At 44.3% G+C, this 23,589-nt stretch overlaps 1 long non-coding RNA gene across 1 annotated transcript in view; it reads left to right on the top strand.

Moving 5' to 3' along the window:
- The first annotated feature begins 10,411 nt into the window (after positions 1-10,411).
- Positions 10,412-23,589, top strand: part of LOC130368950 (uncharacterized) — an 85,998-nt gene continuing 72,820 nt past the window's right edge. Inside the window, exon 1 of the long non-coding RNA XR_008892614.1 lies at positions 10,412-10,763. This is a non-coding gene — a long non-coding RNA (uncharacterized LOC130368950). The remainder of the gene's footprint in view (positions 10,764-23,589) is intronic.

The raw sequence follows: 23,589 nt of genomic DNA, 5'->3' as shown, positions 1-23,589 counted from the left end.
CTATAGATTGCAGATCTTTTATTTGATATCTTTAACCCCCAACAGCCAATGACATACATACATGGCACAGGCTGCTGACTTGGGCTGGCTATTAATCCCTTAGTTTGCCAGGGACATCTAAATTGCCCTTGGTTGTGTAGTGGGGTGGAGTGGATGCTTACCCCCCCCCCCCCCCACACACACACACACACAACTGCAGAGGTATCCGGCGGGCTCACCTCACTTTCCATGGCTGCCGTGGATCTGCATTTGATTGAGCCTGTCTGCAGCAGGATCTACTGTACCAAATGAGCACAGATCACACACCTTGTTGGTCCTAAGGGGACCAGCAAGGTGAAAAAAATTGTAATAAAGGTTTAACCCCCATATCAAAAGCTTAAATCACCCCCTTGAAAAAAAAAATACATATTTGGTATAGCTGCGTGCATCATTGTAAGAACTATTAAAATAAAGCATTATTTATCCCACAGTGCACATCGTAAATATAAAAAAAATCAAACCTCAGAGTTGCATTTTTTTATCACATCATAACCAATGTAAAAAGTGAAAAGCGATCAAAAAGTTTGGTACTGATACAAACAACTAATTACAAAAAAAAGAAAAAAAAAAGTTATAGGGGTCAGAAAATGGTAATTACATTTTTTTTTTCTAAAAAGTTTCGAATTTTTTTACATTAATAAAACATGATGCAATCTACAACAAATTGGGTATTGCTTTAAAGAGTTTATCCACCATAAGGGGATTTTAGTACATACCTGGCAGACAGTAATGGACATGCTTAGGAAGGATCCGCACTTGTCTTGGGGCTAAATGGCTATGTTGTGAGATTACCATAATACTGTGGCTAGCCTTTTGTGAACTGGTATTTCCTGTTTGACTTTTCTTTTTTTGACTACAAATCCCACAATTCCATCTTCCTCCCTCCCACACATCAGCCACCCCACTCATTGAAACATAAATGAGCTGCATCCATTCAAATCAGTGTGGTTTTCAATCAGGGTGCCTACAGATGCTGCAGATTGATCCCTCTCCCACCAAGCGATCCCTCCACCCATTGAAGCAGACAGGCTCCCTGTCATCAGCTGACTAGTGAGTCAGGTCTCAGCCACATTGCAACCTGGGAAAAATCTGAGACAACAGTAATTTTGTATGCTGCTAAAAATAAATATTGGAGTGAAAATCACAGAAGAATTGTGAGAAAACCGTTACACAGGTACAGACACTATATTATGAACTACACTAACTTTACAGCCCCTGTAGCATAGTCAAATAAAAAGAGTTCCTGGAATACCTCCTTTAATCATGCCAACCTATGGTATCAAGATTATATGTTAGTTTGACCACACAGTGAATGATGTAAAATATAAACAATCCCAAATTTGCTAAATTGTTTTTTTTTTTTTTTTCAATTGCAACTCATTAACAGAAAAATGAGTGTGTAGATGAAAAAATTAAAGTTATGGCTATTAAAGGACAAGGAGGAGAAAATAAAAGGGCAGCAAAAAAATTTGCATGGGGTACTACCGTGCTGACAACTTATCCCCTATCTAAAGCATAGGGAATAAGTTGCCTGATCGCGCGGGGTCCCGCCGCTGGGGACCCCCGCGATCTCGCACGCAGCACCCCGCTCTCATCAGGCCCCGGAGCAAACGTCCGCTTTGGGTCTGATGGCTGCTGATCACATGGCCAGAGTATTGTGATGTCAGGGCTCCGCCCCTCAATGTAAGTCTATGACAGGACTTGCATTGAGGGGCGGAGCGCGACTTCACACGGGGGCGGAATTGTGACGTCACGATCACTGGCCCCGTCATCAGACCCGTAGCGGATGTTCGCTCCGGGGCCTGATGGGAGCGGGGTGCTGCTTGCGAGATCGCGGGGATCCCCCGCCCGATCAGGCAACTTATCGCCTATCATTTAGATAGGGGATAAGTTGTCAGCACGGTAGTACCCCTTTAAGGACTCATGGTTTTTCCGTTTTTGTACTTTCATTTTTTCCTCCTTTCCTTCTTTCTTTCAATTTTGCACCAAAAAATCCACATGATGTCTTATTTTTTTTGCAAACATTTCTTCTTTGTAATGACATCAGTCATTTTACCCCAAAAAAAAAAAAAAAAAACTTTTTTTAAAATTGAGTTCTATGGGATTCTGATTGTGGATTCCACTTGAAGAATGAACATGCTCTTTCTTCAAGCGGAGAGGAATTCCGCGAGCGGAATTTCCGCAGTGTGAACAAAGAGCAAAATACATTAAGGTCTATGGGAAGAAGAGATGTTGTATTTCTTCAAGTGGAAAGTTCCCGAGGAATTACTCAAGTGAATTCCTCATGAATTCCTCACGAGGAGCGGACCCAGAGGGGTTAAAGGGGTTGCCCAATGAAAAACTTAATTTAACTCCTTAAGGACGTATGAGTACGTCCTAAGTCCGGTCCCTGTCTATAACGTGGGGTCCCGTAATAGCGGGATGGTCCCGGCGCCTATTCAAAGCCGGGACCCGCTGCTAATAGCGTGCAGCCGCGATCGTTCATGCGCTATTAACCCTTCCGATGCGGCGCTCAAAGCTGAGCGACGTAGTGAAAGTGAAAGTAAATTCTTCCCGGCTGCTCAGTCGGGCTGATCGGGGTCATCGCGATAAAATCGCGATGCCCCGATCAGCTACCCGGAGAGAAGAAGGTTCCTACCTTCTTCTATCAGCGTCCCGGCTCTGATTGATTGCTCCATGCCTGAGTTACAGGCTGGAGCAATCAACCGCCGATTACACAGCTTGTTGCCATGCAACGGCAAGGCAACAATCTGTGTATGCAATCAGCTCGCCAAAAAAAAGTGTAAAAAAAAAAAAGTTAACGCTGTCAGGTATTCCCTTCTGAATTATAAGTTTAAATCACCCGGCATTTCCTAGTAACAAAATAAAACAGTGTAAGGGTGCGTTCCCACAGGGCGTATACGCAGCGTATTTGATGCTGTGCAAATTTTACGGCAGCAGCGGGAAATACGCTGCGTATCCCTTGCTCACTATACACACAGGGCTTTCCGGCGGCAGCCCTATGTGTGCAGTGAGTTTTGGAGGCGGGGCCGTGCGTCACAGACACGCCGGCACACGGCCCCGCCTCCAAAGCTGTGTGTATAGTGAGCAAGGGATACGCAGCGTATTTCCTGCTGCTGCCATAAATTTTGCGCAGCGTCAAATACGCTGCGTATACACCCTGTGGGAACGCACCCTTAATAAAAATAAACATATGTGGTGTCACCGTGTGCGGAAATGTCCGAATTATAAAAATATACCGCTTTTAAAACCGCACGTTCAATGGCGTACGTGCAAAAAAATTCAAAAGTCCAAAATAGCGCTTTTTTTTTAAACCACTTTTTATACCACAAAAGTGAATAAAAAGTGATCAAAAAGTCTGATCAGAGCAAAAATGGTACCGCTAAAAACTTCAGATCACGGCACAAAAAATTAGCCCTCATAGCGCCCTGAACACAGAAAAATAAAAAAGTTATAGGGCTCAGAAAATGACAATTTTAAACGTATAAATTTTCCTGCATGTATTTATGATTTTTTTTCTGAAGTAATACAAAATCAAACCTATACAAGTAGGGTATCATTTTAACCGTATGGACCTACAGAATAAAGATAAGGTGTCATTTTTACCGAAAAATGTACTGCGTAGAAACGGAAGCCCCCGAAATTTACAAAATGGCACTTTTTCTTCAAGTTTGTCGCACAATTAATTTTTTTTCCCTTTTGCCGTGAATTTTTTGGTAAAATGACTAATGTCACTGTAAAGTAGAATTGGTGGCGCAAAAAAAATAAGCCATAATACAGATTTTTAGGTGCAAAATTGAAAGGGTTATGATTTTTTAAGGCAAGGAGGAAAAAACGAAAATGCAAAAAACTTGAAATCGCTCAGTCCTTAAAGGGTACCTCTCATCAAAAAAACTTTTGATATATTATAGATTAATATATGCAGAATAACTTTACAATTGCATGTTATTAAAAAATATGCTTCTTTCTATTTAATTTTCCACTTTGAAGAAATGACCACTAGGGGTCTCCCTGCCAGTCCTGGCAGCAAGCATTTCAGACTCATGCTGGAGTCCTAAACACTACGAGCTGCCAGTCTGCTTTGTTCACTAAGGAGAACACTACGAGCTGCCAGTCTGCTTTGTTCACATAGGAGAACACTCACAGCTATTAGCCTGCTTTGTTCACAGCCTGTTTGGCTGTGAACAAAGCAGGCTGGCAGCTCTGAGTGTTAAGGACTCCAGCATGAGTCAGAAATGCTTGCTGACAGGACTGATCGGGAAAAATACAATAGAAAGAAGCATATTTTTCATTAACATGCTATTGGAAAGTTATTCAACATTCATTAATCTAAAATATATCAAAAGTTTATTTGATGAGAGGTACCCTTTAAGGGGAGGTTGTAAGTAAAAAAAAGAGCACTCTGTTTCCACTCTGTTTCCAGCCTTTCCAACTCCTGATTCGCTGCCAGTATATTGAAGCTGCCAGCTGTCCAGAGCATCTGGGTTTGGTGATGTGACTTCAAATAACCACACATTATTTGGGACCATGAACATTGTAAAATAAAAGGAAAGTACCTGGGAAGTATGAAGACTGTTGTGATCACTCAACTGGTCAACAAACACTGATTATAAGTCTGAATTTCTATTTTGTGATCCCTGGGTGATTTTATTATTTATACACCATGTAACATCATTCTTTCAAACAGTGATTATATAAATTATAACTTGAACCTCATGAACGAGCTTAGAGCATCCTTTAAAGGGGTACTCCGCCCTAGACATCACATCCCCTATCGAAAGGATAGGGGATAAGATGTCAGATCGCGGGACTGGGGACCCCCGGGATTTCGGCTGCCGCACCCACCTGTTGCGGCTTCCGGCAGCGCTGAAGGCTCTCATCCTAACGGCTCCCGACCACGGTGACGTGAGATCGTTACGTCACGACTCTGCCCCCGTGCGATATCCTGCCCCGCCCCTCAATGCAAGTTTATGGGAGGGGGCGTGGCATCACACGGGGCGGACTCGTGACATCATGATCTCACGTCACCGTGGTCGGGAGCCGTTAGGATGAGAGCTTCAGCTCTGCGGGAAGCCGCAACAGGTGGGTGCTGCAGCCCATGATGGGAGTAGTAGTACCTGTACTAATTAACAGATCTCCCTTTGCGATCCTCTTGTATAATGTATAGATGCGACCAGCCGCTCTTCTATGGTCCCCTGCACTGCCATATATATACACCTATACAAATTTCCCACAGAGAGCTGTGATTGGCTGGAACCATCTGGCCAATCACAACTCTCTGTGGAAATATGAATAGGTGTATATATATGTCAGTGCAGGGGAGCATAGAAGAGCGGGCACCCGCATCTATAAATTATACAGGAGGATCACAGCGGGTGTCAGGAGTGACATCCACTGTGATCTTTCCTTAACTGCAGGTACTACTACTCCCAACATGGAGCTCAATCTGCTCCAGCTGCTGGGAGCTGTAGTACCTGCATTAATAGACAGATTGAAGTGGGTTTCAGAAGTTACACATGCTGCGATCTGTCTATTAATGAAGGTTCTACAGCTCCCAGCATAGAGCAGAGTGTGCTCTATGTTGGGAGTAATAGTACCTGCAGGTAAGAACAGATCACAGTGGGTATTATTACTGACACCCGCTGCGATCGTCCGGTCTATTGCAGAGATGGAGCGGCTTTCTCCTGCACTCCGCATCTCTGCACTATAGTCCGGCCGGCCACTCACTCATTCATATTTCCCTCAGAGAGCTGTGATTGGCTGCAACCATCTGGCCAATCACCACACTGGGCAGAAAATATGAATGAGTGATGTTCTATTCACATCACTGGCCGGAGTACAGAGCAGGGATGTGAGCGCTATATAGAGCAGCATCTCAGCTATATTATGGACGATCGCATCGGGTGTCACAACTGACACCCGGGGCGATATGTTTATTAGTACAGGTACTACTACTCCCATCATTGAACAGTCTGTTCCATCCTGGGAGAAGTAGTACTACCTAAAAAATTTTAAAAAATTTAGAAAGAAAGTGAAACACACACACACTTTATTAACAATTAATACAAATTTTGTTTAACAATGTTTTCCATCACTACTGCATCCTTTTTTTGTTTGTTTTTTTTAAACTTTTTTTAAATTTTTTTTTTTTTTTTTTTTTGGTACCCAACAAATTTTGGGTGCAAAAAAAAACTGCCAAGGTGCAATGTCCACACAGATGAAAAAACGCCAGAAAAAATACCAGACGCAGGAAATTGCACTGCCGTTTTTTCTTGCGTTAGCCTTAGCATTAATAACTCTGGGATGCTTGTACTTATGAATTTGATTCCGAGATTGTTTTTTCGAGACATATTCTACTTTGTTAGTGATAAATTTTCGTCGATACTTGCATCATTTTTCAAAATTTCATGAACAATTTAGCATTTTTATAACTTTGAAGCTCTCTGCTTGTAAGGAAAATAGACATCCCAAATAAATGATATGTCGATTCACATTTACAATATGTCTACTTTATGTTTCCATCATAAAGTTGACATGTTTTTACTTTTTGAAGACATCAGAGGGCTTCAAAGTATAGCAGCAATTTTCCAATTTTTCAAGTAAATTTCTAAATCTGAATTTTTCAGGGACCAGTTCATTTTTGAAGTGAATTTGAGGGTCTTTATGTTAGAAATACCCAATAATGAATCCCATTATGAAAACTGCACCCCTCAACGTATTCAAAATGACATTCAGAAAGGTTAACCCTTTAGGTGTTTCACAGGAAAAGCAGCAGGTAGAGTAAAGGGGAGGCGAAAATTCTAAATCTTCATTTTTTTTACACCAACATGTTCTAGTTGTAGAACCATATTTTTTATTTTTACAAGGGGTAAAAGGAGAATATGCCCCCCAAAATATGTAACACAATTTCTCTTGGGTAAGGAAATACCTCATATGTGGATGTAAAGTGCTTTTTGGGCGCACTAGAGGGCTCAGAAGAGAAGGAGTGACAATGAGATTTTGGAGGGCGAATTTTGCTGAAATGGTTTTTGGGGGGCATGTCTCATTTAGGAAGCCCCTACGGTGCCAGAACACCCCATATGGTATACTGTTTAGGAAACTACACCCCTCAATGAACGTAACAAGTTGTACAGTGAGCCTTAACACCCCACAGGTGTTTGACGAATTTTCAATAAAGTTGGACGTGAAAATGAAAATTTTTCTTTTTTTTACTAAAATGCTGATGTTACCCCAAATTTTTCATTTTTATAAGGGGTAATAGGTGAAAATTTCCCCCAAAATTTGAAACCCCATTTCTCTCAAGTAAGGAAATACCTCATATGTGGATGTAAAGTGATCTGCGGGTGCACTAGAGGGCTCAGAAGGGAAGGAGTGACAGTGGGCTTTTGGAAAGCTAATTTTGCTGAAATGGTTTTTGGTGGGCATGTCACATTTAGGAAGCCCCCATGGTGCCAGAACAGCGAAAAACATCCCACATGGCACACTATTTGGGAAACTACTCCCTCAAGGAACGTAACAAGGGGTGCAGTGAGCTGTTGCAAAACTACAATTCCCAGCATGCACTGACAGACCATACATGCTGGGAGTTGTAGTTATGCAGCAGCTGGAGGCAAATTGTTGCAAAACACTGAGAGTTTGTTACTTAACTCAGTGTTTCACAACCAGTGTGCCTCCAGCTGTTGCAAAACTAGAACTCCCAGCATCAGAGGCAGCTCTAGACTTTTTGAGGCCTTAGGCAAAACAAAATCTGTAAGCCCCCCCAAGGGCGATAAAAAGAAGAAAATGAAAACTACGTCCCCACAGAATCTAATAAGGGGTGCAGTGAGCATTTACACTCCACTGAGTTTGACAGATCTTTGTAACATTGGGCTGTGCAAGTGAAAAATTACATTCTTCATTTTCACGGACCACTGTTTCAAAAATTTGCCAGTCACCTGTGGGGTGTAAATGCTCACTGCACCCCATTTTACGTTCCGAGAGGGGTGTAGTTTCCAAAATGCATTTTGCGTTTATGTCAGAACCGCTGTAACCAGCAGCCACCCCTGTGCAAATCACCAGTTTAGGCCTCAAATGTACATAGTGTGCTCTCACTCCTGAGCCTTGTTGTGCGTCTGCAGAGCATTTTACGCCCACAAATGGGGTATTTCTGTACTTGGGAGAAATTGTGTTACAAATTTGGGGGGTCTTTATTTCCTTTTACCTCTTATGAAAATGAAAAATATGGGGCAACACCAGCATATTAGAGTAAAAAATATTTTTTTTACACTAACATGCTAGTGTAGATCCCAACTTTACCTTTTCATAAGGGGTAAAAGGAGAAAAAGACCCCAAAAATTTGTAGAGCAATTTCTCCCAAGTATGGAAATACCCCATATGTGGCCCTAAACTGTTGCCTTGAAAAACGACAGGGCTCTGAATTGAGAGAGCGCCATGCGCATTTGAGGCCTAAATTTGGGATTTTCATCGGGGTGTACCCGGATGCAAGCGTTACACTTGCCTCCTCCACCAAAAATACTGTACATCAGTTTTCCCCAAACAGGGTGCCTCCAGCTGTTGCAAAACCCCCAACATGCCTGGTCAGTCAATGGCTGTCTGGCAATACTGGGAGTTGTTATATTGCAACAGCTGGAGGCTGTTTTGGAAAAACTGACGTACAACACATTTTTTGCATTTTATGGGTGCATTTGCAGTGTAAGGGTGTAGTGTGTATGTAGTGTTTTACTCTTTATTTAGGGTTAGTGTAGTGTTTTTAGGGTACATTCACATGCTGTAATCCCCCGCCCATGTGAATGTACCCTATACATTCACATGGGGGGAGGGGGGCAAAACTACAACTCTCAGCATGCACTGACAGACCGTGCATGCTGGGAGTTGTAGTTATGCAACAGCTAGAGGCACACTGGTTGGGATTGGGAAACACTGAGTTAGGTAACAGACTACGGCAGTGTTTCCGCACCACTGCCTGTTTCCTAACTCAGTGTTTCCCAACCCATGTGCTTCCTGCTGTTGCAAAACTACAACTCCCATCAAGCATGGTCTGTCGGTGCATGCTGGGAGTTATATTTTTGCAACAGCAGGAGGCACTAGAGAAGGGGTTAAATCACATTTATTTATTTACTTATTTATTTTTTTTACACTATTTTTTTAGGTCCCATAAGGGATTATAACATGCAATCATTAGATTGCATACACTGAACAATGCTATGCCATAGATTAGCACTGATCAATGTTATTGGTGTTCCATTGCTCCAGCCTGCACTGGCTGACTGGAGCCTTGGAGGACTGATGGTTAGGAGGCAAGTACGGGCTTCACCATGGTGGTTCCGATCAGCACTGCTGAGCATTTCATTGCTGGAGAAAATCCCCATAGCAAACATATGCTTCTCTGGACAGTTCCTAAAATGGACAGCAGAGGTCAGCAGAGAGCACTGTGGTCAGGACATCACAGGAAATGCATTTCTTTTTGGATTTCTCTTTAGTATACAGCCCCTAAAAAGTACTGGAAGGATTAAGATTTTTTAATAGAAGTGATTTACAAATCTGTTTAACTCTCTGGCACCTGTTGATTAAAAAAAAAAAAATGTTTTCCACGGTAGTACCCCTTTAAATATGTAGAAAAATAAGTCTAAGCAAAATACCTACCCTAGGAATATTTATGTTTTTGGTGTTTTTTTTTTTTTGCCACTGTATACTCTTCTATGAAATAGCAAACTCTAGTATTTTTGTAATATGCAGTTGTATACCAGCCTGATGGAGGTCAATGAGAACACTAATTTGACCTACACCAGGCTAATGGGGGAGATTTATCAAAACCTGTGCTGAGGAAAAGTTGCCCACTTGCCCTTAGCAACCAATCAGATCACTTCTTTCTTTCATTTTTAATAATGCCTCTGAAAAAGAAAGAAGCAATATTATTGGTTGCTATGGGCAAATGGGCAACTTTTTCTCTGCACAGGTTTCGATAAATCTCCCCCATGGAGCCCAATGATACATTCTTTCCGGCATACACATTCAGATCTGAATACAGAGAAGATGTCTGGAGGTCTAGGAAACAGAATTGAGAAGGTCTGGTATTATTACACTAAGAAATACAAACTAAGATTTCCTAAACAGTACACTAAGGGGAGCTCTAAGTAGAAAAATAAACATTTATCACCAAGATTAAGTATAAGAATGCATGCAAGTATATCCGCATATCTTTTGTGCCTAAGAAAACCTAATCTTGCAACAATTTCTTACATTGGAATCTAATGGTATGTTTTTCTCTCATAGACTAGACAAAAGAATTGACGTTTGTAATGCACCTTGAAAAGATCCTTTCACTGACATATTGATCCTTTTCAATAGGCAATGCCATGTGATGGGTATTTGACGCATTAAAACAATATATTACAAAGCAAAACTCCAAATGAAGGTCACAGAACAAGCACACAGAATGGATAAGGTCAAAAACTGTCCTCGTGTATGCAGATAAAAGACATTTACCACTCAGTTAATGTATTTACTTAACCACTGCAGACCAATGTCAATGACTCATCTGTCCTCACTCCTGTGTTGTAATCGGTCCTGGTTTGGCATCGCAAGAAGTGTCCTGATGTCATCTTGACAACCGGCTCTGCTCGGAGCAGAGCTGCATGTAATTCTACTGTTGGACCGGCCTGCTCATCAGAAGGTGGTAAGGCTGGGCCAATCAGCTGCGGCACTGGTGCTCACACCACTTGCAGGTAAGACATTTTAACAGGCTACTGCCTCAGTCAGATGTCCGTGATTGGTCCATTCCTAGCTTTCACTAGCGTTCTCTGTATACTACTTCTGACCAATTGCCTGTTTCATGACTTTGATTTTGCCTACTGATTTGGACTTGACATTACTCTTTTGGTTCTACCCTCCTTGTTTATCATTTGGACTCCTTCTGGTTTTGACTTAGTTCTGTGTTGCCCTCTTGGTTCTGACCTCTTGGCTTGTATTTTGGTATTAATTTTAGTGTTCTGACTTTTGTCTTTTATGTGCATATTTGGTTTGACCTAGCTTGTCTGATTTCCTTATACCTATATGCACTCAGCCCAGTATAGGGACCCTAACCCAGTTGAGGGGCGCTGTTTAAGGTGGACCGTCCAAGCAAATAGGGACAGGAGTGGTGCAGCTTAGGCTTGCATAGTTCCCTACCTGACATCGGTTGTCATACCATGATAAACATTTTTGTCTTAATGATTTTGATCATTGATGATTTAGCTGCGCAAGCAGGATGTCTACACATAGCCCAACTCCTGCAGCAACTGCGGGGACTAAAAAAAAACCTCAAATTTTATTCATACATGTAACATACATGAGTATGTTATAAACTTACAAGCACAAATATGTCATTTAAATAACAAATAAAAAAAATCTATTCAAGAACAATGCTTTAAAGTACTATTGGCCATAAAAATAGGAAAATTACATAAGATTGTATAGATTTGTATGTGATTTTTTTTTTGTATATATATATATATTTTTTTTATAAAATGATATTCGTATCCATCATGGCTTTGTGTCAAACATATTAATTTGAGTAAAGTATTAATTCAGAAACTAGACAGTAGTAATAGAATAGTATGAAGGATTTGATCAGGTTTATTGATCTGGAAGGTTTAATTTATGCCTAACTAGAAAATTGTGAATAAAGGTTATAAATGAATGGTTAACATTCAAATCTGACTCCTGGTCTAAATGGAATACTTATTATCAATAAATGATAGAGATGTAATTATTCCAGTAATGTCTTGGATCAGTAAGCATCAGGTTTTAGAAATCTAAAACAGGGAACTAACATCTGAAATAGTTGCTGTATACTGAAGTTAGGATTAGAAAAGACTGTAATTTATTTTAAATGTTGCTGACTTTGGGATTTTTTCCCAATCCTATAATTAAAGAGTACCTGCCATGATCTTGTTACATTTTACAATCCTCTCAGTTCACTGCCCCCATCATGAAAAAACACCCCTGCCTTTATTTTTATTATTTTTTAGTTGTCTACCTTGATGTGTATTTTCTGCTCAGTCTTAATCATATTTACAGACTGGGAAGGGGCGTTCCCCAGCCGGCATGACATCATCTGAAGCCATACAGGGGAGAACTTCCTCCCTCACTGCTACACACAGCCCATAGCAGTTCAGTGTTTGAGATGATCTATGATTGGCTAAGGCTGCACCCCCCCTCAGCGTCCCCTCGCAAGGAAGTCCGCCATTAACCCCTCAGATGCCGTGATCAGTACAGATGATGGCATCTGCGGCAATGCGCATGTTAAAATAGATTATCGGATCTCCCGCAGCGCTGCAGCGGGGATCCAATCATCTGTAATGGTGGATGTCTCCCGGCGTTTCCTGGCGTCTCCTGCTCTGGTATGAGATCGAGCAGACCAGAGCAGAAGATCACCGATAATACTGAACAGTTTTAGCAATCAAATGATTGCTATAGATAGTCCCCTATGGGGACATAAAAAGTGTAAAAAAAAAAAAAAAAGTTGAAAAATGTAAAAAGAAAAAGAAAAAAAAATGAACAATCCCTTTCCCCAATAAAAATGAAAATTTTCAGTTTTTCCCATTGTCAGGATCCGGATACTGTGAGGACACTGGTGGTGGATCCTCTGTTTCAGTGGGGGTGATGACGTGGGCCGTACCAGGGGAACGGAGTCTAAGGGGTTACTGGTTTTCACCAGAGCCCGCCGCAAAGCGGGATGGACTTGCAGCGGCAGGTAACCCCCCAGGTCGTTCCACCCGATAGCGACTCAACCCCAACTGACGGCTGAGATAGGCGCGGTACAAGGATTAGGCAAGAGCAAGGTCGGACGTAGCAGAAGGTCAGGGCAGGCAGCAAGGATCGTAGTCAGGGGCAACGGCAGAGGGTCTGGAACACTGGCTTGGGACATACAAGGAACGCTTTCACTGGCACAAGGGCAACAAGATCCGGCAATGCTGGGAAGGGGAAGTGAGGTAGTATAGACATGGACACAAGTGTATTCACTAATTGGGCCAATCAGAGGCGCACTGGCCCTTTAAATCGCAGAGAGCCGGCGCGTGCGCGCCCTAGGGAGCAGGTCCATGCACGCCGGGACTGGTAAGGAGACTGGGATGCGAACCGCGAGCGGGCGCGTCCCGCTTCGCGGGTCGCATCCCCGCCGGTGACATTAATGCAGCGCTCCCGGTCAGCGGGCCTGACCGGGGCGCTGCAACAAGGTGAACGCTGTGAGCGCTCTGGGGAGGAGCGGGGAGCCGGAGCGCTCGGCGTAACACCCATTTTACCCCCAAAAAGCGTAATGTTTTTTTAATAAACAAATTTGGTATTTCCGCATGTGTAAATGTCTGAACTATCAAAATATAATGTTAATGATCCCGTACGGTAAACGGCGTAAACGTAAAAAAAAAAAAAAAGTAAAAAAATGCTGCATTTTTGTCACTTTTTATTCCAAAAAATTTATAAAAAATGATTTAAAAGGTTTATATATGCAAATGGTATATTGATTAATAAGTACAGATGACAGTGCAAAAAATGAGCCCACATACCGCCATATAGATGGAAAAGTGAAAAAGTTATAGATGGTCAAAATAGGGCGATTTTAGATTACTGATTTTGTACAAAAATTACAAAAAATTTTTACGCGGTATAAAAATATAAAACTATCTAGCCATGGGTATCATTTTAATCGTATTGACCCACAGATAAACAGCACATGTCATTTTTACCACTAAGTGTACAGTGGTCCCTCAACATACGATGGTAATTTGTTCCAAACGACTCATCGTTTGTCGAATCCATCGTATGTTGAGGGATTTGTGCAATGTAAAGTATAGAAAGTTATACTCACCTGTCCCCGCCGCTCCAGACCGTGTCCTCACCGCTCCCGATGCTGTCCCAGCGGCTCCCGATGCTGTCCCGCTGCTCGGGGTCCACTTCGGGATCCTCTGGCTTCTTCCGCATCTTCTGCAGGGTCCGGGCCTCGCTTTCTGGTGACGTTATTACGCTGCCGCTTCGGCACGGCGTGCGTAGCGACGTAATAACGACGCCAGAAAGCGAGGCCCGGACCCTGGAGAAGATACAGAAGACAACGGAGGATCGCAAAGTGGACCCGGAGCAGCGGGGATAGGTAAGCGAACCTGTCCGGGATGCTTAAACTGCTATCCGACAGCAGCTTAAGCATTTTGCGCTGTCGTATAGCAGTTAATGCGATGGCCCCGATATATAAAAGCATCGTATGTCGATGCTGACATCGACATGCGATGGCCTCTGAGAGGCCATCGTATGTCGATTTGATCATATGTCGGGGCCATCGCATGCTCAGGGGGTTACTGTACAGTGTGAAAACAAAACCCTCCAAAATGTGCAAAATTGTGGTTTTCATTTAAATTTCATACCTTAAAAATTTTTTTTTTTAGTTCGCCGTACATTTAATGGTAAAATGAGAGTTTTCATTACAAAGTACAATTGGTCACGCAAAAAACAAGCCCTTACATGGGTCTGTAGATGGAAATATAAGAGTTATGGATTTTAGAAGGCGAGGAGGAAAGAACGAAAATGCAAAAATAAAATTGGCCTGGTCCTTAACCTCTTAAGGACGCAGGGCGTATGGATACGCCCTGCATTCCGAGTCCTTAAGGACGCAGGGCGTATCCATACGCCCGTGGGAATTCCGGTCCCCACCGCTAGCCAGTTGGGGACCGGAGCCGGATGCCTGCTGAAATTATTCAGCAGGCACCCTGGCACATCGCCCAGGGGGATCCTGAGACCCCCCCATGTCGGCGATCGGAGAAAATCGCATGTCAATTCAGACATGCGATTTTCTCCAATTCCGGGCTGATCGGGTCTCTGGTGACCCGATCACCCGGAAAATAGGGCTGATCGGAGTTGTCAGCAACAACCCCGATCAGCCTAAAGGATTGGAGTGAGATCGCAAAGCTGCGATCTCCTCCCATCCCCTGCCATTACTCAGAACGGAGTTCTGACCAATGGCAGCGCAGGACAGGGGGTTGCCATGGCAACCCCCCGTTCTGCCCGCCCCTGGATGTCAAGGGGCTCTGGAAAGAAGATGGAGGCCGTACCTGCAGGAGAAGATGCCTGGAGACCTGGGATCTTCGCTGGAGCCTGCAGGATCCTGATCAGGTAGGGAATCGGGGGAATTGAAAGTGAAAGTAAATCGATCTTTACTGTGGCAACCACTAGGGGGGCCAAACTGCAACTCCCAGCATGCCCAGAGAGCCAAAGGCTGTCTGGGCATGCTGGGAGTTGTAGTTTTGCAACATCTGGGGGGTCACAGTTTGGAGACCACTGTTACAGTGGTGCCCAAACAGTAGCCCTCCAGATGTTGCCAAACTACAACTCTCAGCATGCCTCGACTGCCCAGGCATGCTGGGAGTTGTAGTTCTGTAACATCTGTCCCTTCAGATTTAGCAATTTTCATGACATTTTTGAAAATTGCTGCTCTACTTTGAAGCCCTCTAATTTTTTCAAAAAGCAAAAATATGTCCATTTTATGATGCGAACATAAAGTAGACATATTGTATTTGTGAAGAAAAATAAAATTTATTTGGAATATCCATTTTCCTTACAATTAGAGAGCTTCAACGTTAGAAAAATGCAAAATTTTCAAAATTTTCATGAAATTTTGGGATTTTTCACCAAAAAAGGATGCAAGTAACGCCGAAAATTTACCACCAAAATAAAGTAGAATATGTCACGAAAAAACAATCTCAGAATCAGAATATTCGGTAAAAGCGTTTTCACGTTATTAATTTGTAAAGTGACGGTGGTCATAATTGCGAAAAAGGGCTCAGTCCTTAAGGTGAAAAAGGGCTGCGTCCTTAAGGGGTTAAAGGGGTACTCCGCCCCTAGACATCTTATCCGTTATCCAAAGGATAGGGGATAAGATGTCAGATAGCCGGGGTCCCGCTGCTGGGGACCCCCGGGATCGCCGCTGCGGCACCACGCTCGCTCTGTGCGTAATGATGGGCGATACAAGGGACGGAGCAGCGTGATGTCATGGCTCCGCCCCTTGTGGCATCACGGCCTGCCCCCTTAATGCAAGTCTATGGCAGGGGGCGTGATGACCGCCACGCCCCCTCCCATAGACTTGTATTGAGGGGGCGGGTCGTGACGTCATGAGGGGCGGAGCCGTGACATAACTTGCCCCGGCCCCTGTATTGCCCGTCATTATGCGCAGAGCGAGCGCGGTGCTGCAGCGGCAATCTCGCTAAAATGGGCTTGGTCCTTAAGGTGTTAAGAGTTAATTTCCTTTTGAATGAACTGTCACCATTAAGAAAACCTTTAAGATGACAAAGAGACATGTCGAAAGCTTTCAGGAAGTCTGTTAGAATCATTGGTGGGGGTCTCAACACCCATACTTCCCCTTATGACATCTTAAAGGGGTACTCCGGTGCTTAGACATCTTATCCCCTATCCAAAGGATAGGGGATAAGATGCCTGATCGCGGGAGTCCCGCCGCTGGCGACCCCCGGGATCATGCACGCAGCACCCCATTTGTAATCAGTCCCCGGAGCTGTCACGCCCCCTCCCGTAGGCTTGCATTGAGGGGCGGAGCGTGACATCACACGGGTGCGTGACGTCACACGCCACCCGCCCTGTATTCGCTGGTAATCAGTCCCGGAGCGAACACGCTCCGGGGACTGATTACAAATGGGTTGCAGCGTGCATGATTCCGGGGTCCCCAGCGGCGGGACTCCCACAATCAGGCATCTTATCCCCTATCCTTTGGATAGGAGATAAGATGTCTAAGCACCGGAGTACCCCTTTAAAGGTTTAAAATGACAGTTGTGTATGACTTATGTCAGATTATAGGAAGAAGTTGGTTGCAATAAATTATGCTTTATGTGGTTAAATTTGATTATTTTGTTAAATATCTGGTAACGCTCTGCTGTTTGTCACAAACAGAAACCCTTTAAAAAGGAGTTTTATCTATATTCACAAAACACCATGCGTAGTTCATCTCAATAGCTCAATTCGCAAGTTTTGCCAGCAGACAAGACTTCACCTTGGCCTATCAGGCTATCAAGATGAACTACGCATGATGTGGCTATTGTTATGCTTTGTTCTTATCTATGTTTGTGAGTAGGGATGAGCGAATAGAATTTGACGAAACCAAATTCGTTACGAATTTAAGGAAAAATTTGATTCGCTACGAATGCGAATATCGCCGCGATTCTATGGCGCAAATCGCTTCATTAAACTCCATTTAGTGCGGTCCAGGCTCCAGGGCATCTAAAATGGCGGATCCACTTGTGAAGACATGGGGCAAGGAATCCTGGAAAGGCGGGAACAAGGGTAGGCCGGATGACACTGAATCACATGCAGGATGCAGCCTATCATCATCCAGTCACCCCTGTGATGTCACAGCTCTATATAATCAGCTGCCATATTGCGGCCAGTCACTTCATGCTTACACTGCAGAGAGATAGTTAGGGACAGACAGCCCTGTGTGTTAGGGTGCATGCATACCACGTTTTTGCAATACAGTTCCCATATCAGATTTTTGATGAAAAACGGATTCCTCAAAACCTGACTAAACTGTATCAAAACGTGTGTACAAATGTCAACCAGTATACGGTTAAAAAACGTATACGGTTTGAAAAATGATGTTCGGTTGCATCAGTTTTTTAAAGAAAAAAACCTATAAGTTTCTAACTTTTCACTCCATTTTGAGTAAAGTTTCACTTGATTGAAATTCCAAGAAAAAAAAACTGTGCAAAGTCAAAAAACGTATGGTGAAAACCAGATGGAACCGTACGCAAATACGGTTCTGTACGGTTCCCATTGACTCCCATGTTAAAAAAAACGTATACAGTTTGATACGGTTTTTCACCCGGACCAAAAAATGTGGTAGACTACGGTTTTAAGTACAGGTAAAAAATCAGACAAAACCGTATAAGACGCAAAAGGGACTAAACCGGATGATGCCTTAGACACACGGTTTACAATGTTAAGTCAATGCATACGGTTTTCTGTATGGTTCCGTACGGTTTTTAAAGGGGTATTCCGCCCCTGGCATCTTATCCCCTATCCAAAGGATAGGGGATAAGATGTTTGATCGCCGCGGTCCCGCTGCTGGGGACCCCGGGGATCGCCGCTGCGGCACCCCGCCATCATTACTGCACAGAGTGAGTTCGCTCTGTGCATAATGACGGGCGATACAGGGGCCGGAGCAGCGTGATGTCATGGCTCCGCCCCTCATGACATCACGGCCCGTCCCCTTAATGCAAGTCTATGGCAGGGGGCGTGACAACCGCCACGCCCCCTCCCATAGACTTGCATTGACGGGGCGGGCCATGACGTCATGAGGGGCGGAGCCGTGACGTAACGATGCTCCGGCCCCTGTGTTGCCCGTCATTACGTGCAGAGCGATCTCGCTCTGCGCAGTAATGATAGAGGGGTGCTGCAGCAGCGATCCCCGGGGTCCCCAGCAGCGGGACCCCGGCGATCTGACATCTTATCCCCTATCCTTTGGATAGGGGATAAGATGTCTAGAGGCGGAGTGCCCCTTTAACTTGAAACCATATACAGGAACTGTATAGCAAAAATGGGGTGTGCATGCACCATTAAAAAGCTTATGTTGAACAGAGAGCAGTTTGTTTTTGACAGAAAAGCATTCTTACTGCAGCGATTCACCTCCCAGTCACTGTCTACAGGGTGCTATTATAGAGAGGATTAGAGATGAGCAGACGAATTCGAAGCAAACGAATCCGAATTTCATGAAAAAGTTGATTCGCAAAGAATGCGAATATCACCACGATTCTATCGCGTGAATCGCTTCATTAAACTCCATTTAATGCAGTCCAGGCTCCAGGGCATCTAAAATGGCAGATCCACATGTGAGGACATGGGGCAAGAAACTCTGAGAAGCCGGGTAGGCGGGATGACCCTGAATCACATGCAGGATTAAGCCTATCAGCAGCCAGTCACCCCTGTGATGTCACAGCCCTATATAATTGGCAGCCATATTGCGGCCAGTCACTTAATTCATTACACTGCAGAGAGATAGGACGGATAGCCTGTGTGTGTGTGTGTGTGGGTGTGTGTGTCAAACAGAAAAGCTTTTTCCAGCAGCGTTTCACCTCTTAGTCACATCAGCGTTCTGTTGGACAGAGAGCAGTGCTTTTTTCCACTGAAAAGGATTTTTACTGCAACTATTAACCTACCTGTCACTTTCTACAGCATTGTATTACAGAGAGGAGCAGAGAGCTGTGTATTGCCTCATACATTTAAAGAAGCTGCCTCAACTTCTTGAACCTTAGCAGCAAAGGCAGGAATAATTTTTTTGCGCAATTCTGTGTCTTTGTTCCACAACAAATCATCTGCTGGTTATACTAGTCTGTAAAAGGTATAATACCCAGCAGTCCATTCCTAATAGTCTTTGACAAAGAGCAATTTTGGTTTTTGTACACAGCTTTTGTGTGCTCCAGCTGGCGTTGTGCAAAAAAAATAAGATTTTTTAAGCGTACTGTAGCGCATTTTTCTGCCTTCATAAGTGCATACCACATACCTACATCCAAGTAGCGTACTATTTTGTACCTGTTAATCTGTCAAGGGCCTAGATACTGTGAAAGGTCAGGCAAAAGTATCCAATGGCTGGTGTTGTACACAAATACTTTTTTAAGCGTACTGTAGCGCATTTATGCCCTCATAAGTGCATACCACATACCTACATCTAAATAGTGTACTATTTTGTACCTCATATTCTGTCAAAGGCCTAGATACTGTGAAAGTACAGGCAAAAGTAATCACCGTCCGTGTTTTACTCCAATACGTTTTTTTTAAGTGTACTGTAGTGCATTTTTATGCCCTCATAAGTGCATACCACATACGTACATCTAAGTAGTGTACTATTTTATACCTGTTAATCTGTCAAGGGCATAGATACTGTGAAAGGACAGCCAAAAGTAATCACCGGCTGGTGTTTTACTCCAATATATATTTTTTTAAGCGTACTGTAGTGCATTTTTATGCCCTCATAAATGCATACGACATATGTACATCTAAGTAGTGTACTATTTTGTACCTGTTATTCTCCGCAACCAGCTGTTCCACCAGTGAAAGTTGAACCAATATCTGATGAAGATGATGTCCTTTCTGATGAGGAGCTAGAATGCAGAGACTTTGTGCATGGAGAAGATTCTGATAAGGAATCTGAACCAGAAATGCCTTCTCCAAAACTGGAGACTGGCCATTTTTTAACACTAACGCTGCCATGGGGTGTGGGGTTAAATTTACCCCTCACCCCATGGCAGTGGTAGCGTTAACCCCTCACTCCGCGGCAGCGTTAGTGCTGCCGCAGGGTGAGGGGTTAACTCTACCGCTGCCATGGAGTGAGGGGTGATAACCCCCTCTCCCCAGGACATAACAGCAAGGACCCCCAGGCCTGGGCAAAAGGCCCCCGGGCCTGGGCACAAAGTCCCCCACCCCAGGTCTGGGCCAAAACTCCCCAGGCCTGGGCAAAGGACCCCCAGGCCTGGGCACAATTACCCCCCACCCCAGGCCTGGGCACAAATACCCCCCACCCCAGGCCCGGGCACAAATTCCCCCCACCCCAGGCCTGGGCACAAATTCCCCCCACCCCAGGCCTGGGCACAAATTCCCCCCACCCCAGGCCTGGGCACAAATTCCCCCACCCCAGGCCTGGGCACAAATTCCCCCACCCCAGGCCTGGGCACAAAGCCCCCCCCCTCAGGCCTGGGCACAAAGCCCCCCCCCACAGGCCTGGGCACAAAGCCCCCCCCCCCAGGCCTGGGCACAAAGCCCCCCCAGGCCTGGGCACAAATCTCCCCCCACCCCAGGCCTGGGCAAAAAGCCCCCCACCCCAGGTCTAATTATTGGCTTTGGTTTTATCTCACTAGATTGTTTATGATTTCCGTACATCTTACATTTCACAAATAGTTGGAGGCCAAAAGAAGGAAAAATCTTAAAGGGGTACTCCGGCCCTAGACATCTTATCCCCCATCCAAAGGATAGGGGATAAGATGTCTGATCGCAGGGGTCCCTCCGCTGGGGACCCCAGTGATCTCGGTTGTGGCACCCCAGACATTTGGTGCACGAAGCGAACTTTGCTCTATGACGGATGACTGGCGATGTGTTGTGGAGGCTCGTGACGTCACGGTCACACCCCGCTCGTGACGTCACAGCCATGCCCCCTCAATGCAAGTCTATGGGAGGAGACGTGACGTCCGTCAGGCCCCCTCCCATAGACTTGCATTAAGGGGGCATGACCGTGACATCACAAGCGGGCGCGGCCATGATGTCACGAGCCTACTGCGCTGCACCCGATGCTCTAAACAAATGCTGGGTGCAGCAGGGAGATCGCTGGGGACTCCTTTGGATAAGGGATTAGATGTCTAGGAGGGGAGTACCCCTTTAAGTACTTCATTTTACCTTGAATGAGACAACACAACTTTCCTGGTTGATGTAAATTAAGCTTTATTACTACCATTTATTTTGCTAGTAATGTTTAGAGCTATAAGTTATATCAGCACTCTACTTGTACAGTGTGCCTAAGACAGCCACTGGGAGCAGCACATAGGTGAGTAGGAGACCAACGGCCAACATCATAATTCATTGGACCTCTGTGATTTCCCTGTGCGGGGTCTGATGAGATGATGTCAGGGTAGCTCAGCATACCTTGCAACCATCAGAAAAATTACATGTTTTCAGGTTATCCAATCAATGCATGCATTTATGTGCCCAAGTATAGGACTATGCTTCAGCTCAATATACAGAGGTAACTGCTGCGTGTCACAGCACAGCTATACGTTTGCAGTGGGAAGGAATGATGGACCTTACTGAACTTCACATTAAGAGAGGCCGGGCAGGAGCCTGACTACAGGCTATTTTTTCAGTCTCAGCCAGCGTGACATTTATCCCCCAAAAGCCCAGCTGTCTGGCCATGTGTACCCAGCATAAATCAGCAGGCTTTTCCGCTTTATCTGTCTGGACGCTGGGACAAGTGCTAACCTTAATAGATGTGGCATACCCTTTGGGAAACCTGCCGCTTGGTTCACAACCTGATACTGCTGGTAATGAACTGCCAACTAACAAGCTCCGCTCTCCTCCTTCTTTAAACAATAGTGCTTAGTAGATGCCACGTGCCCTGAACGAATCTCCTGGCAAAAGCGGAACGCACACCACGATATCACATGTAATGTCATCCTACAAATACAGGCTGACACACCAGCCTTAATAAGACCTCAGGTAAACCTTGGCAACAAAAGTGAGTAGTGAGTATTGAAATATCCAACTTGGGCCCAAAATGTCAATATTTTGTGTATCCATCATTATTTTCCAGCACTGCCTTAAGCCTCTTGGCCATTAAGTTCACCAGGGCTTCACAGGTTGACACTGAATTATTTTTCACTCCATTATGATAACATTACAGAGCTGGTGAATGTTAGAGACTTTGTTCTCCCTACTCTTCCATTTGAGGATGCCCCACAGATGCTCAATAGAGTTCAAGTCTGGAGACATGTTTGGTCAGTCTATTACCTTTACCCTCAGCTTCTTTAGCAAGGCAGTGGAGCAGTGGTGCCCTGCAGCCCATTCTTCAAAGGTAGGGGATCATGCGCTGCTTCAGTATGTCACAGTACATGTTGAAATGAATGGTACCCTTAATAAACTGTACCTCCAATACCAGCAGTACTCATGCAGGTTCAGAGTTCAAGATGTAGAGCGGCACTTGGACTGGCGTGGTGCACGAGGAAAAATGATAAGATAACTGGAATAAATCCCGGCACTCACTTTTCGTATCATGTAGAATGGGTCTTTATTAACGCAAGACGCGTTACGGCTACAAGCCTTTGTCAATTGCAAACATATATGTTTGCAATTGACAAAGGCTTGTAGCCGAAACGCGTCTTGCGTTAATAAAGATCCATTCTACATGATACGAAGAGTGAGTGCCGTGATTTATTCCAGTTATCTCATGCAGGTTCAGACCATGACACTCCCACCACTATGCTTGACTGTAGACAAGACACCCTATTTTTGTACTCCTCACCTGGTTGTGGCAACACGCTTGACAGTATATAAACAAGATACGTTTATCTTAGTCTCTTCAGTCCACAGAATATGGTTCCAGTAATCCATTATACTGTTTTTATTCAGCAAACTGTTTGCATGTTTTCTTGTGCATCATCTTCAGAACAGGCTTCTTTCTGGGACAACAGCCATGCAGAACAATTTGATGCAGTGTGCAGCATATGGTATGCGCATTGGCGGGCTGATCTCTCTACTCCTTCAACCTCTGTAGCAAAGTTGACAGAATTATACATCTATAGCTGCAAGATAACCTCTGGATATGATGCTGAGCATGTGCACTTAACCTCTCTGTTTGACCATGGCAAGGCCTGTTCTGAGTGGAACCTCTCCAGTGAAACTGCTGTATGGTCTGCCCACCCTGCGCTGCAGCTCAGTAGCAGGGTCTTGACAATTGTCTTATAGCCTAGGCCACCTTAATGTAGAGCAACAGTTCTTTTTTTATCATATCCTCAGAGAGTTCTTTGCCATAAGGTGCCCTGTTGA

The sequence above is a fragment of the Hyla sarda genome, chromosome 4, assembly GCF_029499605.1.
Source record: "Hyla sarda isolate aHylSar1 chromosome 4, aHylSar1.hap1, whole genome shotgun sequence".
In the NCBI taxonomy this organism is placed as follows: domain Eukaryota; kingdom Metazoa; phylum Chordata; class Amphibia; order Anura; family Hylidae; genus Hyla; species Hyla sarda.
The sequence above is the reverse complement of the archived record's forward strand: the minus strand, read 5'-3'. Positions and strand labels throughout refer to the sequence as shown.